The 23,418-nt window shown below is 37.7% G+C and overlaps 1 protein-coding gene across 13 annotated transcripts in view; it reads left to right on the plus strand.

Moving 5' to 3' along the window:
* Cntn4 (contactin 4) overlaps positions 1-23,418 on the plus strand; it is a 997,076-nt gene that overhangs the window by 396,939 nt on the left and 576,719 nt on the right. The window contains exon 1 of one of the 13 annotated variants that reach the window (XM_063285418.1): positions 15,020-19,073. The exons of 10 other annotated variants lie outside the window; for them this stretch is intronic. The gene's annotated coding sequence lies outside the window, so the exon portion shown is untranslated. Of the gene's footprint in view, positions 1-15,019; positions 19,074-23,418 lie in introns of those variants that run through there. 2 more of the 13 variants (XM_063285415.1, XM_017592395.3) reach the window with 2 other exon arrangements.

Below are 23,418 nucleotides of genomic sequence, written 5' to 3' on the forward strand. Positions count from 1 at the left end.
GGCCTGGGCTACATGGTGGCCTTGAGCACTGAAGGAAACTGAAGGGCAAGTTTTGGGTCCTGAATTCAGTCATGGCAAACCTGCTGTACTGTGCCTGCCCAATTATTAACATATTTTTTTCCTGTGTCTGATTCAGAAATGAGCTTTACTTTTATTTGAACCACTATTGATTTTATTCCTTCTCATATTTATTTGGAACTGTTTTTTGACACAATAAGGTTCCATATGAGTGATGTTAGGAGAACAGGAGTTATGCAAGTTTGGTGAGTCATTGAAATGAGCACCGGATATAATCTCAGTAACTGAGAAACTCATCGTACTGGCAAAAAATAATACCCCACCTATAGAACTACATTGGGTAGAAATTCTTAAAAAAGTAAAACATCATTTGCATGAAAAGTTTTCCATATATTATAGTTTGTTGACCTAGAGCAAAATTTCTAACCCTCAAGTAATTCCTTCAGATTTCATGACAAGTTTCTTTGTAAATATAATTTCATCCCTGGAGGAAAACCTTTAAATTTTGATCAGAATCTGGGGTTTGAGTATGGTTTTGAAAATAGATACATTGTACTTACCTGGAAAAAGGCCTCTTGTACTGCAAAGAAGCTCACGTAGGCTGTTTGAATTCCCCTTTCACCATTCATTATATTATCGTAAACGTCTAAAATTGAAAACTTAGTCACATTTTCATTTTACATTCCACTTTCTCACCCCAAACATTTTCCAAATACTACATAGAAAATTATGTCCACCTTTTCCAAATTCTATTAGGACATTTATTTTTTTTCTTAGAATACTTATTATCGTGTCTAGTACTTACCTACTAGACTTCTGATTCCTTGGACACAAAAAGTATTAAATCTGAACTTCTGTTAGATTTCAGACCATTTTCACAATTGGCTTAGCCAACAAATATTTAGTGAATGGTTATATTCTTTAAACCATTTGTTTATTTTTATAGTTTTGTATGCTGCATAATTCTGTCTGAAAATTCTCCTTTGCAAAATAGTTCAATAAGGAAGGTCTTCAAGTTGGACCCAGGTTCAGTCACTGGAACGAGGCTGAGAGACAGAGCAGATGGTGAGCACAGCACACAGCCAAAAGGCGCATCTCGCTACTTATCTTCTGTCCCTAACTACCCAGGTGACAATAAAAATTAGATCTGTACCTAAGTTTTTCAGAAAAGTTAGACACACCAAAAAAATGCAAACTTCTTACTGGCAGGAGACAGGTTTTATTCTATTGAAATTTTGGTGCAGGCATTATAATACAAAGTAAAAAAGTGATCGTGTGTTCTTTGGAGATAACAACTTAAATTCACCATGCCCTTCAAAAGGCATCATAAAACTCTACGATTCAGAAGATCATGTATGCATGATAGCATTCAATGTGCCTACCGTCCATATTGGTTTAATTCTACGTTGTTGATGTTTATCAGCTCAATCCACCTTTACTGGGCTGTTGTACCTTCTTGGATATTCTAGGAGGAAAGATGCTTGGAATTTGTGTGCAATATTAGAACCGTCGCCATGGGCCTGAGAGATTCTTCAGTGGATAAGACATTTGTACAGGTGTAAGCATTAGCCTTTGACCACTTGGAACCTAAATAAATGTCAGGTGGGTGTGTTGGTCCCCCTGTAATTCCAACCTCAGAAGGTATACAGGAATTCCCCAGAGCAAGCTGGCTAATGAGAAAAGTTATATTTACAACTCTACTTTTGACTAAAAGACAGTGAATGCCTTACCGAATAAAAAGGAAGAACAATGAAAAACAAGTCTCAATGTCAACATTGTCCCTCCACAGGCATGGTGTCTCTATGTATACACATGTGCGCCCACATGCAAACATGCATAAACAGGCATAAAAATTTTTTAAAAAAAAGTACTCCTTAAAAGAGCTTTCACTTTATCCCCTACGAAGTACAGAAATAATTAGGAGGTATTACCAGCTGCTAAGTGGCTGTCTTACTCAGATCTTAGTGAGTAAAGAATTTGCTCCCTAGCACGAAGATCAGAGTTTATATCTCTAAGAGTCTGCTAAAAAGACAGATTGATGGTGCACATCTGTAATGTGCATTCCATGGATGCTGACTTATAAGAACCCTGGGTTTGCCACCCAGCCAGTGCACCTCAAGCAGCAAGCTTAAGATTCTTCAAAAGTCCTTGCCTCAAGAAATAAAGAGGAAAGAGTTTGAAAAAGCCATCTTTCATCAATATTTGTATGCATGCATAAACGTACACAGACACACACGTGCACATGAAGACATTACTAACATACTGAGACAAATAGAAAGCTAAATTTCATCAATGGTAAAGTGAAAAATATGCCTTGATTTCGGGAGAGGGGGGTGCTCATAAATTTCTCCTGAATAAATCTTATTTACTCATCTAGTTTCTTACACACTGCCACAACTTTGGTCTCCAGGACTCATTTCTGAAGATACAGGTTCTGCGTTGTGCCTTCAGAGAGCAGAGCAAAGGGGACTTGGTTAGTATACAAAGGCTTAGCAGAACAACCAAAACTACTGAAATTCATCTCTCTTGTCCGTGATCTAAACTCGCTAGAAAGGACCAGGAGTACTGTTACAGCATTGTGTCTCCAAATGGCAATACGTTGCCTAAATATTGATAATTTCCTAACATGGCTCTTGAAATAAACAAAATAGGGTGTTTTGTATGAAGTAGTAATTTTGAGAATCACAGTGGCCAAAGGCTTAGAAATAGGAACCCAAAACTGACTTAAATCCCAAATTTGAACCCAGAGATTCTGATGTACAAAAACAGGAGAAAACACATGACTTAGCCTCAGGAAGTAAGTGGTTATTATCTCTTTCTTGACTGTTTGTTTTATTTGGACTTTGAAAGGAAAAGGTGAGCAGATTCACACTGGCAGATAGATGTCTGCAGTTTACCGATTACAAGCCTCAGAAACACAACTGTAGCCACACCCAGAACTCACCAGCTCTTTGAGTACCTCTTGGTCCACTTAAGATAACACATGTAACCACTACTTCCCTCTTCTATAAGCTTTTCATTACATGGCAGTGTTGGTATGTAAAGGACGTCCTAATTTCCTTCTCCCCAGTAATGCCAGCACATTCGGATACATCCACCCATTCTCCCCAGTGTGTCACATATCAAATCCATACCTGATCATTCAAGATCCTCCTGAACTCACCACAGAATATGTCACTGTAATTAGTCTCTCTGTGTTATCCTAATATGATATAGTTCACCAGCCCTCAAGTGTCCATATCTAGAGACCTTGAGTGTCTGGAGTGATGTTAGGTTTATTCTTATAATAAATAATAAAGAGCCAGATAAAGTAAAGCTTGCAACATGGAATAGAAAGTGTCCCGTTTTCTAATGGAATTTCTGCTTAGAGCCACTAAAGAGAATATTGTTTCTGTCCCTGCCCTAATGGATACTGAAAGGCAAGTATGTGTTCATCTCTATTTTACAATCATACTTTGTTTCTTCCAGAGGACTTAATCTATAATTACTAAATTTACTCATTGATTACTTATCCAGGGTCTTTCTTGTTTTCCATGCTGTAAATCTTCTAACAACTCAGTCTATTTTTCTCTCTTCTTCTTCACATTGTGATTTATACCAACACAAAATCCATGTTGAGTTGAAGGAAGCCTTTTCTGATATTTGTTTTTAATCCAGTGCTCTCTTTGCCATCTACAACCAATTTGCTTCCAGTAGGTAACAAATAAAATTATTTAAAAGGCTCCATTAAAGGACAACAAGCAACTGTTAGTGCTGTATTAATTATAACGAAAAGAATTTATGTGACTAATTTCTTAGGTATTTCTACGTTGTTTCTTTTTTTTGTCAATGTATACAAATCCTTACAAGCTGGAATTTGATATATCTTTAAAAATACTGCTATATTTCTGTACACATAAGTATGCATCATAGGCCTGAGAGAAGCACGCTGGCTCAATAGTAATTTCAGATTACTCAGCTGAGAAGTTAGTGGAATGTTTACTAAAACAAACTATCTTACATTTGCTGGCAACAGTGTATTCATGTTCTGGATCCTGGCTTTATTCAAATTAACCAGCATTTAATGTTTTGTAGTTATTCTTATTCTGATACGTATTATATTTCATTGTACTTTTTAATGTTGGTATCCCCAGTAGCTATTAGTATTACATTTTATATTTTATGTGTATTTTCAACTTTTTGTAAGCAAATTACTGATCTCAGTACACTTTTTTATTAAAAAATTCTTTGATGAACATGCATGTAAATATTTTGATTAGGCAATAATCTTTCTTTTTATCTAGACAAGCTGTGTTTTACATTGAAAGTTTTAAATTTGATGGTATCTAATTTTTCTCTTTCTTTTAATTTCCATGGTCTAGTATCATATATAAGCATCTTTTCTCTAGCCTTTCATTCCAAAAATATTTTATTATGTTTTCTATAAAACATGTACAACTTCCTGTATTATTTCTAAGTTCATTCATCTATGAAACTCTTTTCTTTTATTGGATTTTTTTTAAAAAAAATACATTTTAAATGTTATCCACTTTCCCTGTTTCCACTCCAGAAATCCACAATCCCACCTCCCCACCCCCATATCCCACTTCTATGAGGATGTTCCCTCACCCACCCACTACCTCCAACCTCCCCGCCCTGGCATTCCCCTAAACTTTGGTATGAGCCTTCACAGGACCAAACTCCTACCATTGATGATCTACATGACCATCTTCTGCTACTCATGTGAATGGAGCCATAGGTCCATTCCTGCCTCTTGGGATGGTGCTTTAGTCCCTGGGATGACTAAGGATGTTGAACATTTCTTTAGGTGCTTCTCAGCCATTCAATATTCCTCAGTTGAAAATTCTTTGTTAAGCTCTGTAGCCCATTTTTTAAAAGGGTTATTTGATTCTGTGGAGTCTAACTTCCTGAGTTCTTTGTGTATAATAGTTATCAGCCCTCTATTAGATGTAGGATTGGTAAAGATCTTTTCCCAATCTGTTGGTTGCCATTTTGTCCTATAGACAGTGTCCTATGCCTTACAGAAGTTTTGCAGTTTTATGAGGCCACATTAGGCATAAGCCATTGGTGTTCTCAGGAAATTTTCCCCAGTGCCCATGTGTCTGAGGCTCTTCCCTACTTTCTCTTCTATTAGTTTCAGTGTATCTGGCTTTATGTAGAGGTTCATTCATCTTGAGCTAATGCTTTTATAAGATGAAGTTTAGGTGGATATTCATTTATCATAGATGCCAAGTTATCCTTTCCATATTAGCTGAAAAAGAATCTTTTATCTGTCAAACTGTTTGTATAGTTTTTGAAAAGCCATTTTAACTACTATTAAATTCTTTTTGTAGTGCTCCAGTTATTTTGTGCCCCATACTAGTGATGGTCACACAAATGTGTGAAAATGCTACAAAACTAAACTGTCAACGTTATTGGCAATTTCTTCATACACAACAGTGTAGTCTACATATCAATATCACTGTTATAAAAAATAGTTTGGACAGATCTATGTGGCTCTATTTCTGGATATTCCATACGGATCCATTTATCTAGTCTCTGTCTCTCTGCCAATACCACACTCTCATGATTAATGTAGGTATGAGGTTAAACCTTATTATTGAGAAAAACATTTCTTCCCACATTTACAACTTTGTATTAGCAGTGTTATAGCCGCAATGTGTAGAGTGGCACATACATTATAAAATCTTTTAAATATGCTATTTATTGGCAAATAGTAGTAATATTAAAATTAGATTTACTATCATACACACATACATTATATTTACTATACATTGATCACACTTACATAAAGTGTTTGGGGTAGCTAATGGTAATTTTATTAAGGATATAGACACATTTACAATAAATGTGTCATGTTTCTATATTGTCTTTCAACATGAAAGCCACATATAACTTCCATTGAACCTTTCTATATTTCACTGCAGATTCTATATACGTGCACTTGTGAAATGTCTACCAAACTATCTCAGCTCATTTGCAGTGGCTGTCAAGGGTATCATTGCCTTGCATGTTTACCTTGCTCCTGATCTCCAATATTAGTGAATGGTAATACGGTCTATTCTTGTGTATTGGCCTTCCATGTCAGAGTATTATAGAACCCAACCTTTGCAGTTTTAACATCGAGACCTACTGGATTTTCACAGCCTTATATTGCTGAAGACACAGGGCAGTGGGAAGCACATGTTCACTTTAAACTGGCTTCATTCTCTAGCATTATCAAAAGGAAAAAGAAGAGTTTCATACAGTCTTTCTTCTGTACTGTGGTACCAGCATTTACAACATTCAGCCACTTTCCTTCTGAAGTCCATGAAGATCTTGAGTCTATTATTATAAAATGGCCCTATCTGGACACATAAAAATGCTTATTAACATATTCTTACTATTTTTGAGTCAGTTTTAGCAAAGTTCCTCAACACGCCACAGCTAATTCAAAGGACTAGAGAATGGTGGGATGACAACCCACAATGATGTATCCGCAGTGCAGTGCCTATACATAAGCAATGCTAAATATACACAGGAGGTTGTACATACAAGTATGTAGAGAGAGGGGTGGGAATGCATAAATATAGTGCTTATGTGCAAAGTATGCAAAAGTTTTAAAAAACGTACATTCTCAGCACTAGAATTTTTATTGGAGAGACATGGAACACACTTATTTTCTCCTATAGGCAAGCTCAGTCAAATATTATCCATGTGTTAATTACTTTAGCTTAACATGCTGCATTCTAAATTTTCCTCAGTGAATTTCTAAAATCTTCCATTCCCTCACCACTCTCACAAAGCCCTTAACTTACCATTTAAACTTCCTTTGGGCTGCTTTTTAATGCTTTATATGAGGAGACAATTTATGTGTAGTATATATATGGACACTGAGTTTACAGTGTAGCAAGTCTTAGCAGATGTATATCTTCCTGAGTTTGCGTTATACATATCAAGAGACCAAACACTTCTTCTCTCTCTCTCTCTCACACACACAATTCCTTAATATTGTGCTTTAAATAATCTATAATTTTCACTCATACTAAATATATAGAACTTTTAAAATTGTATTCTTGTCTTTTTTCTTTTTTTAATTTAAAATTTGTTCTCTCATATATTACATGCTGGCCCCTCCCTTTCTTCTTTCAGTCTCTTCGTCACACGCCTGCCCTTCCGCTGATCCACTTCTTCATTTCCCTTTAGTAAAGAGCAGGTATTCTCAGGGTATCAACCAAATATGACATAACAGTTTACAATAAGACTAGGTCCTATCCCTCCAAATAAGGCAGTATAAAGCAACCCAGGAGGAGGAAAATGGACCCAAAAGCAAGCAAAAGAGTCAGAAGCAGACACCACACACAATGTTAGCAGTTCCAAAAGACGACCAAACTGTACAACTGTAACATAAATGCAGGCTCCCTGGTTGGGTCCAGGTTAATTGATCCTATGTTTTTGGGAGGGAGTTGTTTTGGGTTCTGTTTTGTAGTGTGTGTGTCTGTGTGTGTGTGTGTGTGTGTGTGTGTGTGTGTGTGTGTGTGTGGTGTCCCTTGAGTCTGCTAGCTCTTACATTCCTTCTTTCCCCTCTTCCTCACGATTTCGTGAGCTCTACCTAATGTTTGATTGTATCTGTTTCCATCAATTCTTGGATGAACCCTTTCTGATGACAATTGGGCTAGGCTCCTAACTGAGTATAGCAGAATATCATTAGTAATCCTTTCACTACCATTTTTTTTTTGTTGTTTTGTTTATTTGGTTGGTTCTATCCTACCTCTCTGGGATTGGCTGAGTCTGGATTCTGACCCTCTGGGCAGTGTCAGAGGTGAACTTCCTCTCATGGCATAGACCATTGATTAGTTGGCCAGGGCCACAATTTCTGATGTTTTCACTCCAGCACGTCTGGTAGGCAGGACAAATTGTAGATCAAATATGTTGTGGCTGAGTTGGTGTCCTAATCCTTCCATTAGAAGTCTTGACTGCTACAGCAGATGCCAGGCTAAGCTCTGTATCCCCTCTTGCTAGGAGCCATAGCTGAAGCCATACTCGTAGATTCTTTTCTTTTATTTCTGTACTGAACTTAAGTACCTATTTCACTCTAACTATCACACCATTCTATTATGTTTAGTTCTTTTTACACCATTTGATGATTGCAGCTTTGGATGTCTCGCCAAATGTTCTTTTCTTGTATGAAGATTTGGGGTTAATTGTGAGAGACTTTGTCCTCATGATGGTAGATAAATTCCTATCAGAAAGTCTAAATTCATAGCTGCTGAATCTCAAGTATGTTTATTGGGATTTTATAGTTTCTAACTTCCCATATTATATTACTGGATCAGCACTAAAAAGCATAAATTTGGGCTTTATACATAGCAGACTAAATTTGATAGGCTATATTTTCTATATTAATTTCTTATGTATACCATAACAAAGGACCAATAACATTGTGTCTTAAACACCAATATTAATAGAAATAATGATAGTAATTATCATTATTATTGTTATCATTGATGTTACCATTTTGAAGGCCAGTGATCTAACACATGTCTAAAGACATTGGTGACAGCAGTTCAGAAAAGTGGGTCACCTTTTGGAAGTAATGAGTATTTCTTATCCTGAGCTTCTGCTGCTGTATTAAAGCAGTAGTATGACTTGCCTCTTTCCATTTTCTTCTCCTCTCTTTCCGTTCTTCATCCCCTTTTGTTGAATTTCCTCCTTTCATCTCTTTAACAATCCCTGTGATTTGCCTCAGGCCTATTCTTGCATCTAGAATAACCTTTTTTTTACTGTGTTAAAACCTTTACACTGACCACTTCCACAATGGCCTTTTCACCATTTAGTATAATATATCCATAACATTAGAACATTGTGCCTTGGACATTGAGTGTTAGCAGGGCGGCTATCAAGTTTTTTCCATAAATTTTAGAGATATAACAGTTTGATGCTTGGATATAAAGACGGATTTTTCAGAATTTCAGTCTCTCTCATGATAGAGGTCTTGAAGTGTTCTGTGCTGTGTATCATTTATCACTGTGGGAAGTGAAAACATGGTTTTCGGTGTCCAGCAGTGACTTCTGCCACAGCTCCAGGAAGTACATTCATATGACATGGGATGAGCAGCACCACAGCCCAGAGAGCCACCCAATCTCATGACAATGTGCATTCCACCAGCAGCATACATCTTTTTTTAATTGCCTCACAGTCTGTGCTCTTTTAACATGGGTATATATGCACATATGTATACATATCATTTGCATATTTTTGTTGCTTTGAACCACCATATCAGTGACTATGAAACAATAAAGTTAGCCCACCATTTTTTTGGAAGTTTGTTTCGTGTTGCACGTGACGATCAGGCTTCATAGGGAAGTGTACTAACTTCTAAAACTTATCTGACTGCATGTGGCTAGTACATAATTGGAGTCAACTTAATACACAGTAGCATATCCCTGGGTAAGGGTCTTTTACAAATCTTAGGAAGCTTTCTACACAATCGTTGGACATCACCAGTGAGATAGTTGCTAGATGCACAAAAGGGGCTGTGTATCTGCCTTCAGGATGTCTTGATGTTATGGAAAAATAGAGACACCGGGAATTACAGTGCAGTTTAAGTATCTTGGGCATTCAAGAGAGACATCAACAAGCTGTCTGTGAGGCTGGATGCAGTGAAAGAGGGGGAAAGCACAATGGGTTTGGCATTGTTTTATCTGAAAATCGTTCTGTAGGTTTGAAGGATGGGTTGGATCTGGGGAGGCCTAGCATGTGCAGTTGAAGTGTGATAAAGTGTAAAGGATAGAAAATAAGCAGGCAGCAACTGTCATCTGGCTAGTCACTGTGCACCTCCTTCTACTTTTACCTGTATTTGGAATTTTAAAATGCTTGAAAAGGACTTGCTTGCATCTCTCTTACAGCTATCATTCATTGAGTTCTCGGTGTGCCAGGCATATTTAAGAGCTTTACGTTATTTAGCTCATGTAATTCCCATATCATCTGCTCAAGTTCGTCAATTTCATTATCCCCATTTTCTACAAAGTCAAGCACAGAGGAGTAGTACATGTTCTAGCTTACCCAGCAACTGGGTAATTTAGGATAGTGAGCTGCTTCAAGCCATCATTTCTACCCCGAACCTCTTCTGTTAGAGATGCTTCTAAAAGGCTGTCAGAATTCTCTTCATGAAAGGATTGGGTGTGGGAACATGTTACAAGTAAAATTGAGACTGTAGTTCACGGATTTATAAAGTAAAAAGGAAGAAGGCACCAACCATCCTGGTTGACACATGGATTATAAAGTACAAATCTGTGAACAATGTATGTCATTGTCCAAAGAAGTCATCTGAGAATGAATTTGCATGAATTTTGGTCTTACTGGATAATTAATAGGAAGCCACTCAAGGATGTCTAAAAGGATCTTGTTATGTTTAGATTTCCACTTTGAAACTGGTATCCTGACATCACTGTGGAGAATAGATTCCAGCTAGCATTTTTTATTCACTCACAGGTGAATAAACAAAGTCGAACAATTTAAAGATCAATAAGTGGTACGTGTTACAATATCTATGAGAGACGTTTTGGCTTCTTCATATTAAGCGAATCCTGCAAAGTCTCAAAGTGACTCTAATCCAATATGGAACATTTTTAGCATTAGCTGATACGTAGAGGGTTGGTTAATTATTCACTTTCAGGCATTGATGGGATAACCAGTCATGCTTTCTTTTGTATATTTTCTCCTTTCTTTTCAAGAATGAGCAACATTTGTGTCTGTCAATCATGTTCATATCACTTTTATGAATACCTTCATGAAACCATTGACTTCTGATTCTGAGAATAAGTCAGAAATTTAGTATTTCCAGAATGTTACTCATTGCCTCAACTTTCATATTTTGGAAGAAAGGACAGTAGAATGGTTGGGAGCATTTTAAAGAGGAAATTAAGATGATTAATTATGAATATTATTGAATCATATGGAGAAAACTCTAAATTTAGTTGGTTGTGGTGGTATACACCTTCATTCTAGCGCACTGTGGGTACAGGCATGGAAATCTCTCTAGGAAAGCCTTATCTACATGAAGGGTTCCAGGCCAGCCTTGGCTCCCAACTTAAACTGCATTTTCATTTTTAAAGATGAATTTAGTGAAGTTATATGGCTTCAAATTATCCTTTTAACCTCTAACTTTAGTGATTACCCATGAAAGTAAATTCAAACTTATCATTTATAACAGAAAACTATGATGATCAAACCTAATATGACCAACAACAGGATAAATGGGCAGTGCCTGTCTCTTATTATAATGGATTACAAATAATATGTCATAGTGCAATTGACTAAAATCTGGAATAATCATTGATACATAATGTAGTTGACATTTATCTTTAATCATGAAGAAACAATTAAAATACAAATTGTGTGTAATACTATCTAGGTTCTTTATAATTACGTTTCACAAAAAGAAAGGAAAGTATGAACACACACATACACACACACACACACACATACACACACACACACACACACACACACACACACACACACACTCACCCCATGGTCATTATTTAGAACTTTTATCCAGGAAACAGAAAAAAATGTAACCATCCAAAGAGTGCAGTCTGTACTGATTCAATCTTATTCAGTTCCTAGGTTTGGGTAATTGTATCATAGGTTTATAGGTGAACACTGCTTTCTTGAAGAAAATCTTTGGTATATCCTTGGAAACCCTCTTTACCGGTAAAATTGGATAAAATTTACCTACTGTGTACTCTGAACTGATTTAATAAATATACATACTATAATAGTGGAAGAATAGTGAGATATGTAAGGAATAGAAAATTAATTGTGTATGCTTATATTAACATTACAAAAGAATCTTAATGTTACTATGTTACTAAATTTTTTCCCATGTGTTCTAAATTTGGAAATTCTTTTATATATCACAAAGACATATATATATTATATATATACATACATATATAATATATATGTCAGGTATGTGAAGTTCACATTCCTAGAATAAAAGATGACTTCTGTGGTTGACCCTTCTTGCCATGTTACCAGAAGATATAGATGAAGGATGGGATAAAGGTACGAATTCAGGCAGAAGTTTCCCAGGGAAGATCTTTTAAATTTTCCTCATGGAAAGACACCTGAACACTGGCTTAATATGTGATTTAACTTGTATTCTACATTAAAGCATTTTCCTTTGTTTCTGTAAAGCAGATGAGGGAAACAAACACATTAGTCCATTTTTTCAAAGTCAATAGAGAAAGAAAAAGGTGTGCCTTACCGTTTCTCCACTCAGTATATGTTGCAATAGCCTAGACCCATTCTAATCGACACTCTATCTGCCCTAACCCTGCAGTAACCATAAATAAAGAACTCTGTGAATTCAGCTCTGCTCTTGCCAATCCTTGTCACTGGAGCATCTGCTTTATCATCTTGTCCTGTCTCCATCATTCTAATGGCAAGCAGTTGCCCTTAAGAATAACAACAGTTATCTATGACTCCTTTCATGCAAAAACCTGAACAAGGCTTTTCACAGTTGATAGAAAGGTTGCCAAAGAGTAAAATGCAAAGACCCTGTCATGCACCTAGCGCCTATGCTCCCTGGAGCTGACCAAAGGTTTAAGATGCATGAATTTTGGTCTTACTGGATAATTAATAGGAAGCCACTCAAGGATGAGAGGCGTCCATGATACCCCACATTAGGGAAACAGCTGACTATAAATAACAATGACCTTAGTGGATGAGGAGAAATGCAGTAAACCTTGTCTGAGCCAGACAGGATGATGGAGGGGATACAAAATACAGCATAAAATCTGAATTCTTAAGGCAAGCGGATGCTGAAAGGTTCATTTCAAACTGCAATAATTTAAATCAGGAATGAATAAATTCAGTAGGTGCTCAATAATATTTGTTGACTCAATAAACAAAGAAAGTGTAAAACCGATTTCCTAACAAAAGTTAGGGAATCACAGTGTTTATTACAAGTATCAACTATCTTAAAATGGTATCTATTTTCGAAGATGAAAATTCTGAGAAGAGAGCATAGAAAAAGATGCTCATCTATTTAGAGATAAGGACAGAGACAGAAAGAACATATATAAATGGAATTTAATTTGCCTATGAGTCATGTCTGTTGTGTCGGTGATGTGATACAGGAAAAGAATAATAAAGTCTGTTGTGACATTAAGATATACCTCCTTGAAATGTACTAATAAAGATTTACCTGATAATATAACAATGGTTATAATAGACACCATGGGTTGACAAAAAAATTGCCTACTGCTAGGAATGGGTTACCTCTTTTAGAATTGTTAACTAGTGATGTCTCATCAACTTCCAAACCCTAAAGAGTATTCCCAGTGTTCTTGCTTGCCCTCCAGAACTTTGACATAAGGACCACATACTTGAGATGGAGAATATGAAAAAAAAATTTAGCTAGTTCATACCTGCAAGCTTGTCCTTACTTGCTAGATTTCATGGGGCTAGAAGATACAATGCATACCAGCAAAGGAGAAAAAGAAAACATCTGCCTTACTCAGATGGGAACCCTGCAAGCTACCATGATGTCTGGTCTGCTAAAGTATGCCCAGGGGTGAAATGGAGCACAAGTGTACATAAAAAGAAAGAAGAAAGAAAGAAAACAACAACAATGACAAAAATAAAAGCACTTCCTAGTTGCATGTAGGGCCTACTGCACAAATGAAATCCATAAAGGCCATTGATATCATGGTGAAAAAAGGGGAGGGGGGCAATATCAGTCATAATCCCTGGGTCAGAACCTACAACTCCTATTCTGCTAAGTGGACATGGTATTAAAACTACTACTAATACCTTATCCTTAATTATCCTTATACCATGGATTAATCTGTCAAATTTCACCAAAGACCCACAAGTGGTTAAGATTCAGGGGATACGAGATCAGAATGATCAGCATCAAATGGGGCTTCGATATCAAAACCCCTCTTAGCATCACGCAGGGTTTACTGCAGAAGATGAAGAAGAAAGATTTAAAGACCCAGAGAGGGTAGATAAGTACAAGGAAATGTGTTTTGAGAACACAACTAGGCAGTTACAAATATGAACTAATGTGGTTGTAAAGGCATGTGTAAGGCATGTTTAAATTCAAGCCAGAAAGAAATCCAGTATGAAGGATGGAAACAGTCATGAGGAGCTGTTGGACAAGAGAGAATCAGTTTTGTTTTTGTTTTTGTTTTTCTTAGTGGGTTTAAGCTCTGCTAGGTTGTCTAGAAGCCAGTGGATGGTCATACATCCAGGAGTGTATAAGAAGAACAAATATGAAATAAGACAAATTTCCTTTTCAAAATTTTCATTTCAAAATCTAAAACAACTTTGAAAGGACAGTGTAGCCTCCTTTGGAAGGATGGTGAAAGACTACTGCAGCCTTGTCTCTACGCACATGGCCATTCGGTTTGCTTAGCTTTTGAAAATACCATCATTCTGTCTTCCTGTCAGGGAACCTTTGATGTACTAGTAATTCTCTGTGACTGGGGACTGTCCTGTGCATTGTAAAAACATTGTACAGCCAGAGCATGCAACTACCAGTTTGTAACAAACACAAATCAGTCTTTCAGAAGTTTTCTGTTGAACTGGAAGAGCTTGAAGGGGCTCGAGACCCCATATGTACAACAATGCCAAGCAACCAGAGCTTCCAGGGACTAAGCCACTACCTAAAGACTATACATGGATTGACCCTGGACTCTGACCTCATAGGTAGCAATGAATATCCTAGTAAGAGCACCAGTGGAAGGGGGAGCCATGGGTCCTGCTAAGACTGAATCCCCAGTGAACTAGATTGTTGGAGGGAGGGCGGCAATGGGGGGAGGATGGGTAGGGGAACACCCATAAAGGAGGGGAGGGGGAAAGATTAGGGGAATGTTTGCCCGGAAACCGGGAAAGGGAATAACACTTGAAATGTATATAAGAGGTTGGGGATTTAGCTCAATTTAGCTCAGTGGTAGAGCGCTTGCCTAGGAAGCGCAGTCCCCAGCTCCAAAAAAAAAAAAAAAGAAATGTATATAAGAAATACTCAAGTTAATAAAATAAAAAAAAGTTTTCTGTTTATATTGGAAGAAAAGTGGAAAGTTCTTAGGGGAAGTATTGTTGGTCACTTTTTGTATGATAAAAAAAATTAGCAGTTACGTTTCAGTTTTTATAACTGTAAGAAATACCCCTTCTAAGGCAATGTTATTACTATACACATAAAAAGACACATACATACATACATACATACATGCATGCATACATACATACAAACGTACACAGTACATACATACTGCATACATAGAAACATACATTTATAAAATTAATACGATCATTTTACCAAAATATCTGAAACAACTATTTGCAGATGTGGCACCATTTAAGTCATAGGATGGTTTAGTGTCATTTTGACATATTTTAACATGAATTGTTTTCCCTGGAGAATTTTAATTGTCTGAACCCAGCCCCTCATGGTTATTGTTGCAGAAATATGATAGACTTTTGGAAATGAGCATGGCCACAGATTGAGTTACATGGATTCGAACCTTTAACATGTATCTTGTTGTATGATTATGGGTCTCATTACTTCTTTTTGGAAAAGAAATTTTAGTCTGTGCTATATAGATTGCCATTCCAGTGGGTGTTCTGAGCAGCAATTATTGAAAACACTCCCTTCTTTTGAAAATTTGTACCCAGCTGGAGGAAAGTCATAGTTGTCTCAGCTTTTGACTCTGACTTTTAGTGAGAGAAATGAAGAAGAGGAAAATATGTCCCCTTTCGAGGGGAGGCAATGAGCAATTGTATGCACATCTGGTGACTTACTGCTCAAGACTCCAAAGCATTTAAAAATATTGATTAAGTCTCAACCTGTTGGGAAATTGTTGCCAGAACTTTCCTTTTGTCCCTAGAATTGCTGAGGCTCTGAGCTTTATTTAACTTGCTGAATCTTGTGTTATGGCCAGAAAAAGACCTCAGGAGCCCTGTTCCCTGGGTTCTTATTATTCTTGACAAGAGTTGTTAAAATTGCAGGCTTTTCAACATACAAACAAAAGCAGAATCATACAATTTCAAAGCAAAGATGTATGGACATATACCACACACACACACACACACACACACACACACACACACACACGCATACACGCACACATGTAAATATTTTGAAATAGATTCAGACTCAGATATATTGTTTTGTGTTTGCAACAATAATTAATCGTAGTTACTGTTTGGGGTTTTCCCTGTCTCTCTTCGGCATATTTATTTCAGCATTAATTGGCTTAACATGAAATCAAAAAGTGTTACAGGTTTAGCCTTTTATTCTAAACCACTTCATGTTTTAAGTAATGTGTCTCAAGGGAAAGATGCATGAAGCATCCATGGTAGTTAGAAATTATCACCTGCCATTAAAAATAAGTGCAAAGCATATGATGTCAAGGTGAATGTATCACATGCCATAATCAATGATGAATCAAAGTAATTACCATCCAAGCGGAGCATGAATGGAACCCAAAACCAATTAAGCTATTTATTTCAACTGTACCACTAAATAAACACTTTAGAATTTTAATTTGCTCCTCTTTTTATCTGCTTCAGGAGTACGTTTTGCTTATATGACGGAGACGTACAATTGCTATTTAATTAACCTATTTTTGTCAACACCTCACAGAAGTAGAGGTGTTTAAGTCTCAATAACGATGATCCTGATAAGAATAACAAATGTGAAATCTTTTACCAGTCAGTTTTACAATGTTCCACCAAACTGCAACACCCAAAGAATAAAGGAAGTAGGTTGACTTAATAAAACTGACTTGGAAATACTTGCAAATACATGTTGAACCAATTTGAGGTAATTAAGTTCAGGACAATATTAGCAGAGTTTAATTGCCATCCCTTTGTTCCTGACACAGCGCTGTGCTCTGTTACAACTAACTAACAAGAGGGTTGCAGTGCTGGAGTTGATGAGGATGCTGGGCTATCTGGGAAATGCATCCGTAGGAGAGCCACTCATCTAGTTACTAACAGAGTCATCATGGAGTCTTGATCTACCTATCACCCGTTGTCTAAGGTCAGCGTCAAAGCCCTGAAGACAGATGGATTTGTGGTGACGTTGAGGGCAAACACAAATGTTTTCAATGGGAGACAAACTAGTGACAAGGTTGGCCACCCCTCTATTATTAGTTCGCATAGGAAGAGAGGCTGGAACAACTCAAAGCAGATACTGTGCTGCAGGCGGAACTTAGTGGGCGAGCACCTGCCCTGGGCCTGATCCTCAGGGTGAGTAGAAAACAAACAAAAACCACTTAGGTTAAATAAAGCAGGATTCTACCCATAAAAACACAGTGGTCTGGTCATTGGCACGAAGGTGGCAAACTTTGACCCTGCACTTTGAAGTTTCTTGAGTAGACATTTTTAGTTATAGTTCCAGGCCTACCCCAACCTGCCCTTTGTTTACCCTTTCACATATTCCCCAAGCTTTCAGAGCTTTAAGCTTTCTAAACTACAGCTTAGAGGACCCTGGATTCTGTACCCGCTGTGGCAAACCCAAGTCACCACTTTCAAATTGGGTAATCAAAACTTCATTCCATAGCCCTGAGTTAATAGTGATCCTCCTGCATCAGTCTCTAGAGTGTTGTCTATTACATTCCACTGAGAAGCCCGCCTTTTACTTCTTGGAACCGTCTTAGAATGCCAGCTCCAGAAGTCCTCCCTGGGCTGGGCCAATGTCTTTTACAGCATAGATAGCTGTGGGTTGTGTGTTTTGCTGAAAGGATGAACAGGTTTGACCTGAGATCTGAGTTGATTTCCTACTCAAGTTCCTTGTGAGAGGGATACATGGATGTGTTATGAAAATCAAGACACAGAAGTGTCATGATGTAGATCACCTGTGTTTTCCCAGTAAAATGTGTGTTCCGATGTGTATTTTCCCTTCTCAAAGAAGCTTTTTAACTACAGGTACTTTGCACGTGGTGGGAGTTCCATGTGCAGGCACACTAGCCTTTTAAAAAGTGACACATGTTTTCAAAAGAATGTTTAGACCCCAAACCCAGACTTTCGTCAAATTTACATAAATGTCTTCAAGGACTGGAAAGGAGTCCACATAAGCGTCATCAAGAGTAGCAGAATTTCGGATAAGTATAGGAAATATGCCCCATTTAAAAATACATTCAGATTCTAAAATCTCCCTCTTGCCAAAGCAAACCAGTTTATAAGCTTCTGGCTTGTAAGACCCGGGTGCGTTTTGCCATGCAGATGCAATACAAGAGCCTGCATCAGCTGCTCCTTTTAGATTCCCAGGGATTTCCAAGAAGCCTGCCGGACCCTCTGCATGAACATCCCGTTCCTTGGTCATTAGAGAAGTACATTTAGGTATGGAAAACACACCATAGGGAAGGGATTTAATCCGACCTGTCTTCCCACAGACAAAACTGGAAAAGAATACACACAAACACATTGCATCAAATCCGTAGGGGAAATAACGCTGCAGCCTGCAGCCGCTCAGGGAGATGCTGAGAAACCAGAACAGACAAACCAAATCATCGTAGGGCAAACCCACCATATGTAGCAAACAACCAGTGCAATTATATTCTGCAGTTGAGGAATTACATAAATTGCCCACTGGGAAGGAAGCCTTAATCTCCACCCCTCCCAGGAAATCTACAGACAGCTGTGCGCTGTCGCTGTGTCTTTCTGAAAGGTTGAACACATTTGATCTGAGAACCAACTTGATTTCCTAATCAGGTTTGATGTGAGAGACCGGTTATGGATGTATGTGATTCTCCCGGTGTGCGTCTTTGATTCATACGCTAATTACGTCGATCCTTTGGGGAGCACAACCACGGAGCTGGGTCCTCCTTGATTAATGCTGGCAGAGAGCCATGCAGCGCGCAGTGGAGAGCCGCTCAGCAGCTTCAGTCCCAGCTGAGAATATGGTCCCATTATCTCCCAGCTGCCTAACCAGTCCATAAGGGCCTGTTCTGCGTGGATGATCAGTGTAGTGGAAGGAGGGACTCGCTGAGAGCTGAAATCTCTGTTTGATTTGCTGTAACACGTAAGACGAACCGGGAAGTTTTACTTTACAGTCCGTAAGTACCAAGTTCTCCCCCAAACCGTCTCCCTATAGCTTCAATGTGAATGCGATTTGACAAGGTGTGTTCCATTTTCTGTTCCTTGCGCTTTGTGGAAGGAATCTGGCAAGAGAGTTATCTTTTTGGCGTTTGCTGTTTCTGTCAAATCTCTTAGATAACTGACTCATACCAAACAAATCAAACACTTTCCAGAATGTTTTTCTGGGAGTTAAAGATAATTGACTTCATTTCTAATTTCGAAGTAGGGATGTATTATCTCTGGTGCCTGGAGTGCACAGAGCATTTCTTTATGTTCTGCTCTAACCCTGTAAGGAAATTTTAAGGCTAATGTGTACGTGAGGAGATCATTTTGCAAGCAGATACGCAGTAGAAAAGCAGGTCTCTATATTGCCAAACGTTGCTAATTTATTTTGCCACTGGGAAATGTAGAAACAGGAAGTTTCACTGTTTGTTTTTCTGTTGTTGTTGTTTGTTTCGTTAGGTTGCAACAGTTGCAAATGTTTAGAAACTTTTCCAAAGGAAGATTGTATAAGTTTGAAAATTTTAATTATGTAAAATATGTAATTCCATTTAGTACTCCTGTTTAACTAGTTTTTAGATGCATCAATTTAAAAGGTGATTAGGTTTTGTTTTCAAACAAAACCATACCATTTATAATAAGTCCATTTGCCTTCTATATCAAGTTAGGATTTGCTATTCACACAAGATCATAGGATGCTATTAGAATTTAGTAGAGTTGATGTTGTTCACATGGTGTTTTTCAAATGAGCATTTCCTCAGTGAAATTAAAGATTATTATCGTTGTGGAAAAGGATATGGCGTGTTTTTATGTATGGATTTTCCTAGCATAGATATATAAATCACGCTTTGTTTTTTACTGGATTAAAAATAGACTAATTGAAGAATTTTAAGAATGAATTTGAATAAAAGTCCCGAACCACTGCCATGAGGAACCAGTGTGGTGGATACTACCAAGAACTTGAAGTTATTCATAGCCAAGCACCAGAACTGTACTTCCCATAGTGAGCCCAAGACCAGCACGGAGGCCGTAATTTCCAGAGTGTAAATTAAGTTTGCCTGAATACGCAGCAAGTCTAATGGCAGAGGGGAAACGGCAGTCTGTGAAGTATGAGAGTGTTATCACAGAGTATGTTCTCACTTTATTTGGTTGAGAAAGATCAGAGAGGGAAGACCCAAAATAGATAGTGGTCACAGAACTTGAGGTTTGAAAGAAAAACAAAAATGAAAACAAAACCCCAGAAAACTCAACTTGCCTGTACCAAGAATGAGTTTTGAATAAATAGAGCCATGAAAGAATAGCTGTAGTGACTCTGAGCCTTGAACTCCCTGACTGAGAACTCTGGATCCTGGCAAATTTAAGTTCCTTAAGAGTCAGATACTGAAATCATAAATAATAGTCAGTTGGATTTGATGTTTCATGTAGGAACAGTCTCAGACCAAAGCTGACTTTTGAGTGTGATGATTCTGAGGCACTCAATTTCGTTTTTAAATAGTTGCTGGTCTTTACCTTGCTCATTCAAATTCATTGTCTTAGACAAGACCTTAAGGTTTCTGTTGCTCTTAAACAAATGTTTGATTTCTGAATGGCTACTTTAGTTGAGCTTGTGTTTGAATGATACTTTTCCTACTCAGACTCCCTCTCCATTTCTTCTCTCTCTTGGCAATAAACTTCTCCTTCAGTGGAGAATTGCTCTCATGTAGTTGCATTTTAAATTTTTCCTTCAAACATTTAGAAATTTCAAATTATGTATATGGATGGCATCCATTTCATGTGTGGAAGTCAGTCATAAATCTAGATATGCAAGGTCTAGCTAGTATGCTGTTACTACTCACGTCTTTAAAAATATTTGGGATTATTTTTTAAGTGGTGGGAATTGTTGTTGTTGTTGTTCTTGTTGTTCTGTTTAATCAGTTTAAAGAAAAGGAGAGTGAGTTTAAATGCTCTACGACCTGTTTTAGGGTCTGCTGGTTCGACAGATGGGGAATCCAGATGGGTATTATATACACCTTTTAAGAGGTGCTTTTAAAATCATGGAGATTTGATCGGTCTTCAAAATAAGTTTAAAGTGCTATAAAAGAGACGAACAGACGAGTCCTCATTTTATGTACAAAGGAGTATGTCTGGATATCTTTGCATATATGCAATCAGCCCTGCTGTCTCATAGACAATATCTCTACCACCCAAAGTACACTATCCCTTCAGCTCCTCAAAAGTGGTGGGCTTGAACAAATTGGAAGGATCAGGGGAGTAGGGATGTACCAGGAAAGAAAGCTGTATTTCCTCAAGCATGGGCAACACAAAAAGACCTTTATAGCGCCTTGAACTGTGTTTGGAAGCACAGCCTCTCTGCAGACAGATTATACCCTAGCCTTCTTTAATTGATTGGATCAGGCACTATGAGAGGAGATATGAAGTTCTGTGACATACCTTACAAGTAAAAAGTTTTAAAAAGATAAATTGGCTTCATAAAAAAAATAAAAAAAATTAGTAATTTGGGGTAACTATAAATTTTTGCATGCCGGACCGTGAACTAATCAAATATGTACTGCATAGGTTGTCTCCAGTAACATGGAAGTCTGGTGTACATTATTTAATATAGAACTCCTTATAATGTTTTATCTCCCTGTACCTCAGTATCCCCAAACTGACATCATTTCAAAGTTCCTTTCTTAGTTATAGAAAGTTAATATAGAGTGTTAATCTTGCCATTGACACTCTTCAATTTACCTTGAGAATGGAGAGAAAATGGGTTAGGGTTAGTCAGTCTAAACAAGATCTTAGTAATCCTCCTGCATCCACTTGTCAAGTGTGCCGATTATATATATTCATGGCTGTACCTGGCTTTTTTCTTTCCTTACTTTCCTGGTCCTTGTCTCAGTTGCCTCTCTCACCATACCCAGTGGTTCTTAGTCTCTGCCTTGCTTTATTTTCCCTGTCTTGTTCTTTTCCCACTGAGATTTCTTCTGGAGTCAGGACTTTAGGAACAAGCTGCCATCCTCTATTCCTTGTATAACCTTTTGGTTGGTGTCCTTCTTCTAGAATAAAGTTTAATGAGGAAAAATACTATGCTGTCATACTGGTCTTGTGTGTATTGCATCTGTCTGTGTGTGTGTGTGTGTGTGTGTGTGTGTGTGTGTGTGTGTGTGTGTGTGCCTGTGTCTGTATGTGTTGGGTGGGCATATTCATGCTATGGTATTTATGTAAACATCACAAGCTTGGCTGTCAGTCCTTATCCTGTGGCTTGTTTTATGGCTGTGCCTCTCTGTCCATTGCCAATGGGCTACATATAAAAAGCTAGGTAGTGAGCTCCAAAGGAATTCTCCTGTCTCTACCTCCCATCTCACTGTACGAATACTGAGATTACAGATATGTGCCGCCATGCCCTGCTGTCCGTGGGCATTCAAACTCAAGTCCTTCTACTTGTCTGGTAAGTGCTTTATGTACCGAAGCCATCTCCTAGTCCCATCCATTGCATGTTCTTAGTCTAGACTCTTAAGGACAGAAAACCTCTAAAAGTTGCACTTGTATGTTATCACCCAAGTAAGTTTTGAAATAAGAATAATATTCACCTTACATTATATGTAACAGATACTCAAATAGGACTCAGTTTTGTGTATTAAACTAAATTGTCTCATTTTAAACTTGCAACTTTTCCATGTGAAAACTTATTTCTTTGCCACTGGATATTGAAGAGTTTCACTTTTAAATAGAAGGCAGAGGGAATCAAATGACCTTATTCCCCACCCCCACCCCAGTAAATTACTGTTTTGTCCAACTATATGGAAGATAAGTTTCAGTCCCATGGCAACAAAGCCAGAGAAGCAACTTTTGGAAATTCAAGTGCAGTCAAACAAAATATCTATAGGAGAATTTGCTTATAACTGTTGAATTGCTGTCCCAGATAAGCCTCTCAGTCACAGTGGACAGAGGATGAGATTGCTAAATGTATCGGCAATACTTTGTGAGCTTCTTAAAGTGTCTAAGCCAAATGATAAATAAATTTTATACGAGATGCAAACTTGGCTACAGATAGTGCAATAGACTAAATCAATTCAGAATTTCCATTTGTAGTACAAGGACTGTAGACTTTATGCTTTTCTCACTATTAAACGAAATAAAATATGCCCTGGCCATGTAGCTGGAATGACACAAATGATTACAGATTAATGTTGTACTTAACAGTTGACACTGTCTATGTTTATGTAGTTTTTTTTTTAATCAAGTGTTCTCTAGGGTGGATGCTAAGTGGTCATCGGAAGACAGAAATAGCTCAGAAGTGTAGCTCTTCTTCTACATCGGAATTATGTTTTGATAGCTGTT

The sequence above is a fragment of the Rattus norvegicus genome, chromosome 4, assembly GCF_036323735.1.
Source record: "Rattus norvegicus strain BN/NHsdMcwi chromosome 4, GRCr8, whole genome shotgun sequence".
NCBI lineage: Eukaryota > Metazoa > Chordata > Mammalia > Rodentia > Muridae > Rattus > Rattus norvegicus.